This window comes from Tursiops truncatus, chromosome 12 (assembly GCF_011762595.2).
Source record: "Tursiops truncatus isolate mTurTru1 chromosome 12, mTurTru1.mat.Y, whole genome shotgun sequence".
In the NCBI taxonomy this organism is placed as follows: Eukaryota; Metazoa; Chordata; class Mammalia; order Artiodactyla; family Delphinidae; genus Tursiops; species Tursiops truncatus.
The window spans coordinates 43191301-43204814 of NC_047045.1; the positions used below are offsets into that span (position 1 = coordinate 43191301).

Genomic DNA, 13514 nt, shown 5'->3' on the forward strand with positions numbered 1-13514 from the left:
CACTTTAAAGATAAGTTAACTGAGCCTTAAAGATGTTATGTTACTTCCTTCAAAATTCCCTAACCAACAGTAGCATAACTGGGACTTGACCCCAGACTGCCTACATATGGAGCCCACAATGAGAAGTCATCAGCCATCTAGGCCACCACTCTCTGGTCTCCAGAACATGAAGTCCAGAGCTGTAGTAGTTATGGGCCCCACGGTTACGGGCAAAATTCTACGTAGAGCTGTGTGTGAGGAATAAGATGGGAGTAGGCAGGCAAAGAGAGTGGTATAGATTTTTGCTGGGACTAACATCAACAGAGGCTCAGGTCATGGTTTGGGAGGGACACAAAAGGGCCAAGTATAGGAAGCAGGTAGACCTAGATCCTTTTGGAGCCTGCACTCCATCCAGATGTCTGACTGACATCCTGACTGAATGGAGAAAACTGACTTTACTGCACTCATTGATGACCTGGATATATTAGCTATTCATGCTCTACTAAAGGCCCAGGTACACCAATGACTCCAGTGGCAGGTACTGGCCTTGCCTCTCTACATTGAATACTCTGAGCACTGTAGACACAACCCAGACATATGGGCCATACCAGGTTCATGATCCCAGGCTGATCCCATTTCATACATAACAACTCCAGGCACAATAAATGCCATGGCAGCACCCCAGGAATTTTCTGCCTTGCTGGTTCCACCTTGTCTTGACTGTAAGAGGAGAGGTCAAGGCTGCTATTACTCATAGCCCAGTGAACAACTTCCCTCCCACCCACCAGCTATCCATCTTCATACGTATAAATACCAATGTATATTTCCCCAAGGAGCAGCTCAGAAGGTTTTACATGTGATTACTCTTTTATCCAAGAGAATAAATGAACAAATGTGATCAGGTGTAAGTTGTGCCTCCTAATTCATAAATGTTGACACACATGTGACAGGGAGATAGTAATTATGTGTATGAATTATATCTGCTTCTGAGCATTTATTTACTTATTTAAAAATTATTCTTAGAGTATCTATAAGGAGTAGCATTAACCACATAGTAATTTTAAACCATAATCCAGTGTATAAATAGATGTATGAAGATTGTGCATATTTTGAATTTGTCATAGAGACAAACTTTTAAGGAAACTTACATAGATCTTTCAACTCTTTCAAGAGATGTACTATATGCTCCTCTCTCAAGAGTTTTATCATTGTGCTTGTTAACTGTGTATCTGGGAAGTTGCTAATTATATATATAATAAAATGTATAAATCCATAATTAACAGGTATGTAATTATATTAATAACTTTACAATTATAATATTATATTGCAAGAACAATACAATTGTATTATTTAACATTGTTGTAATAAATGGCATTAGTTATGGGAATCTATCAGAGGTTTTCATTGAGGAAGTGGCTCTAATTCATATTTCTGGTTTATATTTTAGAAAAATAATGAGAATCTACAAAACAGTTATAATACTGTTTGTTTAATTTGCCCAAACAAATTATAGTAAACTTCAGGAAGCCAGATCACATTATGTTAAATTTTTAAATTCTTCTTCCAAAGAAGGAAAGAAGACCTGTTAAAAAGCCTTAATTAAGTATGATGTCTTGAAACATACAGTACCTTGCTTGTCATGATGCAATTGTGCAAACTAGAATATAAATTTAGCTCCTGGCAGAATGATTAATGTATTTACATCAACCCTCCGGGAATGTTACAGCGAAGGGGTTATAAGTGTCTTTAGTTTACCATACATGGAATCATTACTCTTTTGCTTTCATGATTCACCCTTGGGCCTTAGAAAAAAATCAAAGGATAGTATGGTCTAGGTGTCTCAAAGAATTCTTATAACTAGTGTGAGAAATAAGACTCCATGAAACCACTGTTTCAAATTATAGCAGTGCCAGCCTGATTATTATGGGAACAATGAAAGGGATTTATGTAAGGGGCAAATGATGGGCTTAAGATTCCCTAGTGGGCACTAGCAATGAATCAATTTGAGAAACCTGGATCAGAGGTGGAAATAATTAGATCTTGTCATCCCTGTCCACTTCTGATTGTTAGTCTTGCATTGTACTTTTGACTTACAGTGATAAGAGTCATGTCTGTAGTTTTCTTTTTAAAATCTGAAAGTCCTTTCAGTGTCTGTAACAGAATCCTTAGTGTAGGGCTTAGACTGTATATTTTTGAAAGGAGGACTCTCTTCTGGGGTAACATATTAGGACTTACCCTTGGTAAAAATAAACAAATACAACCTTCCTGACTAGAAAGTTTACTCTATATCATTACAAACCAAATTTCTTACTGGATTTTTTTCTCTATAAAGAAGTCTCCATCTTCATCCAAAAAATATTTTTGCCCTCTCATTTATCATAGTCCTTTTTTCTTTAGGTGATGGGAAGTTTCTTAAATTGCAAACTATTTTTGTTAGATACAATTTCATTTCAGTCAATGACTGGAAGTCTTTTTCATTTCCAGTGAAACTTAGTCTCTCAATAGTTCCTGTCCAAGTACAGAATGACTTAGTAGGGTTTCATCAGCACATCTTCTTGTACAATTAAACTCGTCAAGTAGCTCCTATGTTGGGTGCATAAATATTTACAATTGTTATATCTTCTTCTTGGATTGATCTCTTGATCATTATATAGTTTCCTTCTTTGTCTCTTGTAATAGTCTTTATTTTAAAGTCTATTTTGTCTGATATGAGAATTGCTACTCTAGCTTTCTTTTGATTTCCGTTTGCATGGAATATCTTTTTCCATCCCCTCACTTTCAGTCTGTATGTGTCCCTAGGTCTGAAGTGGGTAACTTTTAGACAGCATATATGTTTTTGTATCCATTCAGCCAGTCTATGTCTTTTGGTGGGAGCATTTAATACATTTACATTTAAGGTAGTTATCGATATGTATGTTCCCATTCCCATTTTCTTAATTATTTTGGGTTTGTTATTGTAGGTGTTCTCCTTCTCTTGTGTTTCCTGCCTAGAGAAGTTCTTTTAGCATTTGTTGTAAAGCTGGTTTGGTGGTGCTGCATTCTCTTAGCTTTTGCATATCTGTAAACATTTTAATTTCTCTGTCAAATCTGAATGAGATCCTTGCTGGGTAATCGTGTATGTAGGTTTTTCCCTTTCATCACTTTAAATATGTCCTGCCAGTCCCTTCTAGCTTGCAGAATTTCTGCTGAAAGATCAGCTGTTAACCTTATGGGCATTACCTTGTATGTTATCTGTTGCTTTTCCCTTGCTGTTTTTAATATTTTTTCTTTGTATTTAATTTTTGATAGTTAGATTAATATGTGTCTTGGCGTGTTTCTCTTTGGATTTATCCTGTCTGGGACTCTGCACTTCCTGGATTTGATTATTTCCTTTCCTATATTAGGGAAGTTTTCAACTATAATCTCTTCAAATATTTTCTCTGTCCCTTTTTCTCTTCTTCTTCTGGCACCTGTAAAATTCGAATGTTGGTGTGTTTAATGTAGTCCCAGAGGTCTCTGAGTTTGTCCTCCATTCTTTTCTCTTTATTCTGCTCTTTGGTAGTTATTTCCACTGTTTTATCTTCCTTGTCACTTATCCGTTCTTCTACCTCAGTTATTCTGCTATTGATTTCTTCTAGAGAATTTTTAATTTCATTGATTGTATTGTTCATCATTGTTTGTTTGCTCCTTAGTTCTTCTAGGTCCTTGTTAAACATTTCTTATATTTTCTCCATTCTACTTCCAAGATTTGGGGTCATCTTTACTATCATTACTCTGAATTCTTTTTCAGGTAGACTGCCTATTTCCTCTTCATTTGTTTGGTCTGGTGGGTTTTTACCTTGCTCCTTCATCTGCTGCGTATTTCTCTGCCTTCTCATTTTGCTTAACTTACTCTGTTTGGGGTCTCCTTTTCACAGGCTTCAGGTTCGTAGTTCAAGTTGCTTTTGGCGTCTGCGCCCAGTAGCTAAGGTTGTTTCTGTGGGTTTTGTAGGCTTCCTGGTGGCGGGGACTGCTTCTTGTGTTCTGGTGGATGGGGCTGGATATTGTCTTTCTGGTGGGCAGGACTGCTTCTGGTTGTGTGTTTTTGCATGTCTGTGACCTTATTATGATTTGAGACATACTCCTTGCTAATGGGTGGGGCTGTGTTCCTTTCTTGCTAGTTGTTTGCCATAGGGTGTCCAGCACTGTAGCTTCCTGGTCGTTGAGTGGAGCTGGGTTTTACCATTGAGATGGAGATCTCTGGGACAGCTTTTGCTGTTTGATATTACATGGAACCAGGAAGTCTCTGGTGGACCTATGTCCCGAACTCAGCTCTCCCACCTCAGAGACAGGTCTGACACCCGGCCAGAGCACCAAGACGCTGTCAGCTACACAGCTCAGAAGAAAAGGGAGAAAAAAAGAAAGAAGTAAAGAACAAATAAAATAAAGTAAAATAGTTATTAAAAGAAAAAAAATTATGGAAAATAAAATAAATTAAAAAGGAAAAAAAATGAAAGAAGAGAGCAACCAAACCAAAAAACAAATCTACCAATGATAGCAAGCACTAAAAACTATACCAAAAAAAAAAGGACAGACAGAACCCTAGGACAAATGGTAAAAGCAAAGCTATACAGACAAAATCACACAAAGAAGCATACACATACACACTCACAATAAAAGAAAAAGGAAAAAATACATATATATATTAAAAAAATAGGAAGAGAGCCACCAAATCAATCAACAACTCTACCAATGATAATAAACTCTAAATACTAAACTAAGATAAACATAAAACTGGAAACAAATTAGATGCAGAAAGCACACCCCAAGTCTACAGTTGCTCCCAAAGTCCACCTCCTTAATTTGGGATGATTTGTTGTCCATTCATGTATTCCACAGATGCAGGTACATCAAGTTGATTGTGGAGATTTAATCCGCTGCTCCTGAGGCTGCTGGGAGAAATTTCCCTTTCTCTTCTTTGTTCGCACGGCTCCTGGGGTTCGCTTTGGATTTGGCCCCGCCTCTGTGTGTAGGTCGCCTGAGGGGATCTTTTGGGAAGTCTGAGGTCTTCTGCCAGCGTTCAGTAGGTGTTCTGTAGGAGTTGTTCCACATGTAGATATATTTCTGATGTATTTGTGGGGAGGAAGGTGATCTCCACGTCTTATTCCTCCATCATCTTGAAGGTCTCTCCGTAAAGGGTATAATGTCTTGACTTAGAAAAATGCTTCTTATTTTGCTACGTATTTAGAAAGCATCCAGCGTGTTTTCTATATAGTCAACACAGTCTTTGAGGCCATCTGTGGTTTGCAACAAATTTATAGTTTAGTAGTTTAAATTGATGAGAAAATGAGCTGCTGACATGTTTTTCCAAATGGATATTTGAAGATGGTGCAGCCAAAATACTTGGCGTGAAAATGAGGAAAGGATGAGGACTGTGTATCTACAGAACACAACTCTCTAATGCGACACAAGCTAAAATTTCTTAAAATTTGAAATTTTACTAGTACTCCTAGGTTCTATCTTATAATCTTTCATGAAATGTTGCATTAAACCTTAGAAAAACTCCAATATTTTTTCCTCTCATATCTATGTAGATACCGACATTCTAATTATTGGCAAGTTCCCTTGAGAAACCAAGTGCCATTTTAAATAGGCACTCTTTCAAGTACTATTCATGTATTGATTCATTAAATCTTCAGATATAAAAAGAACAAACACAAAATCAAAAAAGTCCATCATATATATTATAGTGGTAGAAAAATTATTAACTTCAAGTTATTTTTCAGGATTTGGGCTCTTTATATTTTGATATCATTTTCTAAATTTACTAATATTTTTGTATTATATACACACGCAAATGCATGCACACACACTCACATGTAGTGCCACAAAGGATGAAAAAACCTTGGTTTTGTAGTACTAAAAATTCTGGTGTTTCATGCTTTTTTTTTAATTATTATTATTATTTAGTTTGAGGCTAAGAAGTAATGGTATTGGTCTAAGGCTATGGGTAAAAGACCCCTACACAACTGACAGTACATTTTTCAAAAGAAAAAAGTACTTTTAAACTTTTTTGAATTACAAAAACAAAATTTGCCCTTTGTTTTTCTTTTAGTACTAGTTGATCATTGATACTGGGCATTTAATTAACTCAATCAACAGATACTTACTAGGTCCTCATATGTTGGGCCCCACGTACGAATGAGGCATAACTGCTTCCTTCAAGGCAGAGCTTTGCCACCCCTGAATGTGAATGTCCTTTCTTCTTAGAAACCCATAATGTGTAGCCAGGTCAAAGATGAGACTCCATGGACAGTAACTCAGCCCCAAGGGGACCTAGATAGGTGCCCTGGGCACCAACACTAAAGCGTCATTAGTCCTCCACCTTCAGAGTTACAACTTAATGGTGTAAAAATCACCATCGTCACTCATACTGCTCCTCCCCACTGATCAGCTCTGTGATTCCACTGGCCCTGTGAGCAAGACCATGTGGCTTACATACCAAATATATGCTAGTATAAAGCATTTCCTATGTGGAGAGCATTATGAATCGGTTTTAAATGTACCATTTGTCAGCGAAGAAACAACTACAAACGGCTTAATGTAAACTGAAATATTATAACAATAGCCTATGGCTAAATTAAGTAATATGTACAAATGTTAGCATTATCCTACATTTCTTTAGACTGTGAAGCATATTTCTGCCCACACTTTTGATTCACAAACACACAGACTGTGCCACCTAAGGAAGCCCATAACCATTCAGCTGTAACTCTGCATCCCCAAATATCCTTCCGGGGGAGGCAAGTGTTGTCTGGAAGAGCTAACGAATGACCACTCTATACAATACTTTATACAATACCATGCAAAGTACTCAGTTAGGCCTGAGGCCATGTGAATTTGTCCAATTTTAGGTTTCATTAAAACTTAAATGTCAGCTTAGGTTCTAGAAAAGGCACAGCTATTTACAAAGGGGTCATATATTTCAAGCAGTTGTTCTAGATTTGAGTCCTTGGAAAAAGAAGTGTAGGTGAGATTTTGCTAGAGTGTGAAATTAAAAAAGAGAGCTGGGACTTCCCTGGTGGTCCAATGGTTAAGGCTCCATGCTTCCACTGCAGGGGGCATGGGTTCAATCCCTGGTCGGGGAACTAGGATCCAGCATGCCACATGGTGCGGCCAAAAACAAACAAACAAAACTAGCTAGGGGTATGCTTTTTTTTTAACAGTAAAAAGAGGGCATTCAATAAATATTCATCAGGTGTCAGGTACTATCCTAGGCCCTTGGGGTACAGGCATGAATTATGAATTGAACAGGGAGTATCCCTGTCCTCATGGAGCTTTCACTCTAGTGGGAGACACAGACAGCAAAAGTAATTTTATAATGTAATGTCAGGTAGTGAGAAATGCCATGTAAAGAAAAGCAGCACGAGAGTACAGAGAGTGACAACCTAGTGGGTCAGTGGGGGACGCTCATGTGAAGGTTAGGTGCTCAAGAAAGACTTCTCAGATAAACTGACAGGTGAGCGGAGACCTACCTCCATGGAGAGAGAGTAAGCCGTGTGAAGAGCAGCCGGGCAGAGGGAACAGTGAAGACGCTGAGGTGAGTTCCAGGAGTTGGTGAGTCCCCGGAATATCTGTAGGCAGTGTTGATGGATTGCTGTAAAGAACGAGGAGGGTGTTAGAAAATGAGGTTAGAGAAGTAGCCAAGACCAGGTCATGGACGCTATGTTTGGCCATGTTAGGGACACTATGATATCTGTTAAGTATTAAGTACCCATGAAATAATTTTATCTGGGTAAAAAGAAACGTACATGTATTTTTTTCCTTATTATCAACTTTTAAAATGTATTTGATACCTACATAAGAATATATGTATTCTGCAGGGAAGTTGTCTGGACAACTCTGGTCTCCTGCTTCACATCCTTGAGGACATTTTATTCCTATAGCCATTCCCGCCACGACCATCTACTTTAGCTGAGTGGTGATCTCTCACCTGGGGGCTGAGGCTTCCCTAAAACCACTACATGGGAGGCTGGGGTGAACTGAGCCAGCACTCATTCCTGCCCCACCTGGAAGTGGGAAGTTAATGCTCCATGGGGCAATCCTTGACCAAAGGAGACGGGAGCTAGTGATGAATGCATCACTTTGGGATTCTGAGGTAGATTCTTTTGGTCCCACAGAGGTCCTGGCAGATTCGTCCTGCCCCAGTTGTCCTCAATAACTCTGTTGGCTTTCTCTTCTTCCCTGTTTCCCTCTTCCAAAATCCCTATCCCGTTCTCTGGAATCACTTCTCATAACAAACCACCTGCATGCCATCACTTGTCTCAGGCTCTATCTTCCTGGGGGAACCTCAGCCAAGAAAGCAAGTTAAAAGGTTTGAATTGCAGTTACGTAAACTACAACACCCTTGGCTACACTACCCACCTCCCAAGAACTAGTGCATTCCAATAACTCACAAGTTCTTATGTGCTTCTCTCCATCTCATTCCTCAGCCTCTCACAACCCTCGTGCCCTCCCCAAGCCATAGTCACAAGCGTTGGTTTTGTCACTCTCTTACTGTAGTTTTGTTTTATAAGTTTAACATATGTTTATGTATTCCAAAGGAATATACTGTTTTACTTTTCTATGTCTTTGAGTTTTATAAAATAGTATTATAAGTACAGTTTTATATAACTAATTTTTTTAGTAGTTAACTAAGTTTTTTATTAGTTAACTAATTATGTTCCCAATATTCATCCCTGTTGTTGTTTGAAGTTGTAGTTTTAATCCTGCACAGTAGTCACTTATTCATTTCCTGTCAATAGGCATTTAGGTTTTTCCATTGTTTTGCTAGTTTGAGCATCATCACTGTGAACATTTTTGTACACATGTCCTAGTGCACATATGCAAGAGGTCCCCTCGGGTTACACTGTCCAATACAGTGGAGCCTGACACATATGGCTATTGAGCTTTTGAAATGTGGCTAGTCCAAATTCAGAGATGCTGTAAAGTGTAAAATATGTACGAGCTTTCAAATATTTAGTATGAAAAATAATGAAAATATCTTTTGAATAATTTAAAAATATTGATTGCATGTTGAATGTTACCTGTTTGAATATATTGGGTAATATGACATATATTATTAAAATTAATTACCTGTTTATTTTACTTTTTTAATATGGCCACCAGAAATTTTAAAATTACAGATTTGGCTTGCATCATGTTTTTACTGGACAGCACTAGTCTGCAGCAATACTGTTCAAAGTGTGTTTCCCTGACCAATAGCATCAGCATCATACAGAAATTCAGAATCTCTGGACCCAACCCAAACCATCTAAATGATTGCAGCAAAACAGAATTCAAAAAGAAAAAAAGGAAAAAGGAAAGAAAAGCAAAGGAAAGGAAAAAACACAGAATCCAGGAAAGAGGAAAGAAGTGTAGTGTACAGAGTACCAGATCAAAGCCGAACACAGGGACCTTGGAGAAAGGTTTCTAAAAAAACACACATGATTAGAAAGAAATAGAGGGAATACTTACTATAAACAGTACATAAAAAGGAATAATTAGCAACTTCAGGGAAAAGAAAAGCAGCAGCAGAAGTGAAGTGGAATCATATTCACTCTTGGGTCTTTAATGAACAGTATTTATACACAATTATAAGAAGAGCTGTTGGTGGGGTAGGATGGGGGAGACTGTATCCATTTGTTACAAAGTGGAGCATCAAAGAGATCTTCCATAATTGAGGGAACATGAAATAAGAGGTTAACGCATTACCTACAGATATAATGGGACATTTTGAAAAAGGAACTAAATCTCGAAAAAAAGTATATATCTCCAATATGGGAGGAGGGGAGCTAGAGGTCTGGCAAAAAAGGAGATAAATTTCATTTGTCTGGCAAAAGATAATCAATGGCTAAAATGATGGATGGAGAACTAGCTGGAAGAATATTATTTTCCAAAAGAAAAAGCTAAAGAGATAAAAGCACTGACTTCTGAGAGTAGGAAAAGGGGAGGAAAATCATTGCTTGTAATTAATTTTAAAGACCACTTTATAAAAATTAAAAAAAACTTACTAGATATAATACTTAGCTATAGCCATATACTATATAGTATCTATAGTTATATACTATAGATATATACCACTTAGATGTAGTTCACAGTAGTCAGTTACTATATTACCTTCTTTTTGTTGACATATATTTGTAGTTTTCTCAGGTTTCTTCAAGTTTAATTTTTTATGACAAGCATATGTTTATTTTTTTAAATGTATGTATCAATATACCATCCCCTATCTTTACAGTTTGACAGTATTTTTGATACTATTTATCCTAGCTATTGATTTTTAATAAGGCAAAAAATCCTTCACATCTAATACTGTTTTCTTATGTAACAAGACTCTAGAAAAGATTTAAGGTGTAGCTTAAACAATACTACAAAATTTATGTCAAAAGAGCATTTTAAGGTATATAAATGCAAGCACACAATAAACAAAATGTTCTAGGAAAAGAATGGAACTGTGCTTGAAGGATGTGATAGGAAAAGCAATGTTTAACTAATAAACTGATTACATAATATATTCCCTGAAAGAGAGGAATTATTTTAAAGATTAGGAACACCTCACAGCTTCTCCCATTTTTGCAGTGAGTATTTCTAGTGTTTTAATTCTCCCTTAATTTTTTGCAATCATTGATGAATGTCAGCTGTACTCAGATACACAGCTCAAGGCCCTCATATATCAATGAGATTTGCAAAACTCTGCCAACAAAATTCTTGTTGTGAGATTTATGGCACTGGATAATTGTTTTCTTTTGGGTTAGCATGCTATTTATGCAGATTATTTTAGTTTGATCTTATTCAAAACTGGAAAATGTGGTAAACCAGACCAGGAATGCAAACAGACTATTTTTGAGGTCTTTATACCAGAAAATTAGCTTAACTTTTGTTCAAATCTAGATGTAAGTTTTGGTTGTACTATAGTTTATGTGCCTAAATTATTGAAAATAAGTGTAGTAAGCTCACACTGTGGCCCAACTGTAAAGAGCTGATTCACAGAGCACACTCCATGCCTGTGCTTGCAGCTTTCAAGTCTGGGCCACTCCTGCTATGAGTCCTGAAAACACCTGGAGCAATGACATTCAAATAAATGGAGAAAGTGATCAATGATTACAACCCGTGAGATTATTTGTCAATAATTCACGTATGATTATAATCTCAAAAAAACACAGCAGTGATTGTATCAAGTTGTGGATTTAATTTAAAGTATAAAATAAAAAGTACTTCTTTGAATTACTAAGCATAGCAACTACAAGCCAACATAGAAACCTTCAGATTTGGGATCACCTCATCTTTTCAGACAGCTTTTTATTTTACTCTTGTTTTTGTCTGAAAATTGACAAGAATATACATTCTACGTGCATCCTGATTTCAGTGCTGAGTCTATTCATGAGGCACCTCAAGTCGAGAGCAATATATCTCTGGCCAGTTTTTTATCAAAATGAAAAATTCCAGTGACTGTTTTTGTGGAATAAGACCCTTTGGTAGTGCTATAGAGCTTTAGAGATAGAAGATAGCTGTCGTATAATTTACACAAACTCTATCTCATCATTTTTCGGAAGACTAATCTAAACCAGAAATTAAGGAAGTTGCTACCATCAGAGAACCAATGGTCTGAAACTTCAAACATGCTTTTCCTAACTGATAAAGTATGTGTACTTATCCTTTAAGAGCTTTAGGTAAATTCTGAGTCTGGAGGCAGACACATCTATCAACTGAAGAGAAAAAAAAAAATCCCCAGTTGTTCAATTCAAGGAATTGAGGGATTACTGAACCATCAATAAACTGACTTGCTGGGATTATAGATGAACCGTTTACTGACTATCCCGCTCTTTTCAGCCATGTAGATAGCTCCCGACAGATCTGGTTTATAAAGCAATAGACTCCTTATTCTGGGGAAAACAGCTGCAAGAGCTCTTCAAGAGATGGGTGGTATTCTGCTTTGTTTAAAATATTCAAACTTTATATGAAGGAAAAGACAATGTTTTATTGTTTAACAATACATTATGGAACAATTGCTGTTTCAGGGCATTCTCTATAATAGGAGTCTGTAGATTTTCTACAGGGTTTTTTATTCATTAATTGAAAGCAGGACATTGGCCATGGTGATTTACATCTCTGAATTCCTTTTGAAATTGACTTGTACAGTCTTTTTAACCCTTTAACTCAGTTAACCAGGGAGTTAGAGACACCCTGTTGTTTTACTTCTGAATGTCTTAAAATTATGTGTAGGGCTTAAATTATTTCAATTTTAGAACATGGAACATGAACAAACTTTAAATCTCAATGTTCCTTTGGCTATCAGAAGTTTAATGAATAAAAAAATTCACATAAAATTAACTTATTCACTTTAAACATGTCTCCTTTGAGTTTAAAAATATATTTAATGCTTCAGACTAATGCGACATAATGATGCATACGCTATTACTGATATGTAAAATTTGCCTTTTATACTCTTTTTAAAGGAAAATTGAGATTCATATCTCATAATTATGTTATAAATTAAAATCATTTTATATGTATGGCTATTTTCTGAGAGTTAGCAAATAAACTAACTGACAAGCAAAGAGAAAAATTATACCGAGCCAACTATCTTTGTTAAGTATGGTGGCCATAATCAAAGGAAAGTGAATAAGCTTGAGAAACTGATCATATTCCATTTAAACTGTGATGTTTTCTCAAAGGAAAAACATAAAACTCTCCCAACAGATCATTTAGTTATGGAAATTAACTCTCTCTTGCTCTCTGTACTCTCTCTCACTCTCCCTCCCGCCCCCACTCCCTTTGGTTTGTTTGTTCACCAAATTGCTTATAAGCCCAATTAGGTCTTTCTTCTTCTCCTTTCTCCTGGCAGAGACAGACTCTTCTCTCAGGTTAATTTTTCCACAAGGACAACCTCCACATCTTCAGGCATGTAACTGACTCTACGCCTGCTCTAAAGCCTATTGCAAGATGTTTGTTTACTGTGCTCTACAGCCTCCCCTCTTCATCCTCTGTGACTAATTGAAGCCATCAGGTCCTGTTTCCTGAGGCTCCTGGTATGCTCTGAACTTGGCTTATTCCCTCCAAAGTTTGGCCTTGTTTTTCCCTTTCTTGTATCCCAAGGTGTAATAAAACACCTTCAACTACTTTTCTTTCTCTATAAGGCTCTATTTGCTGCCAGAACTTTAGGTATTATAAAAAGCAGTATGTAGCAATAAGCCAGGAAACTAAAATATCTTAGAGGCCCATGTCTTTTATAAAATGTAATTTTTCCAGAATAAACACATCAGATTGATTTGTGTCAACAGTAATATCATAGCATGCTAAGAATAGTTTGATACTTACAAGCTCATTTTAACTATTTAAAGGCCATCACAAAATTGAAATTATAGCCCTACCTCCTATTAAATGAGTAAAATAAGTTATATAAATTATTTAAATTAATGTATGTTTTATTTCTGATTATTAAAAAATATTTTTATTGAAACTTGTAAAATCAAAGCTGTTGAAGATGGAGAGCTTCACTACGTGAAGATAACAGGAATAAAGATAATTTTATGAAC

General features: G+C 36.6%; 1 long non-coding RNA gene across 1 annotated transcript in view; it reads right to left on the reverse strand.

Moving 5' to 3' along the window:
* Positions 1-13514, reverse strand: part of LOC141276015 (uncharacterized) — a 1017885-nt gene that overhangs the window by 228940 nt on the left and 775431 nt on the right. The window contains exon 12 of the long non-coding RNA XR_012324788.1: positions 7473-7594. This is a non-coding gene — a long non-coding RNA (uncharacterized lncRNA). The remainder of the gene's footprint in view (positions 1-7472; positions 7595-13514) is intronic.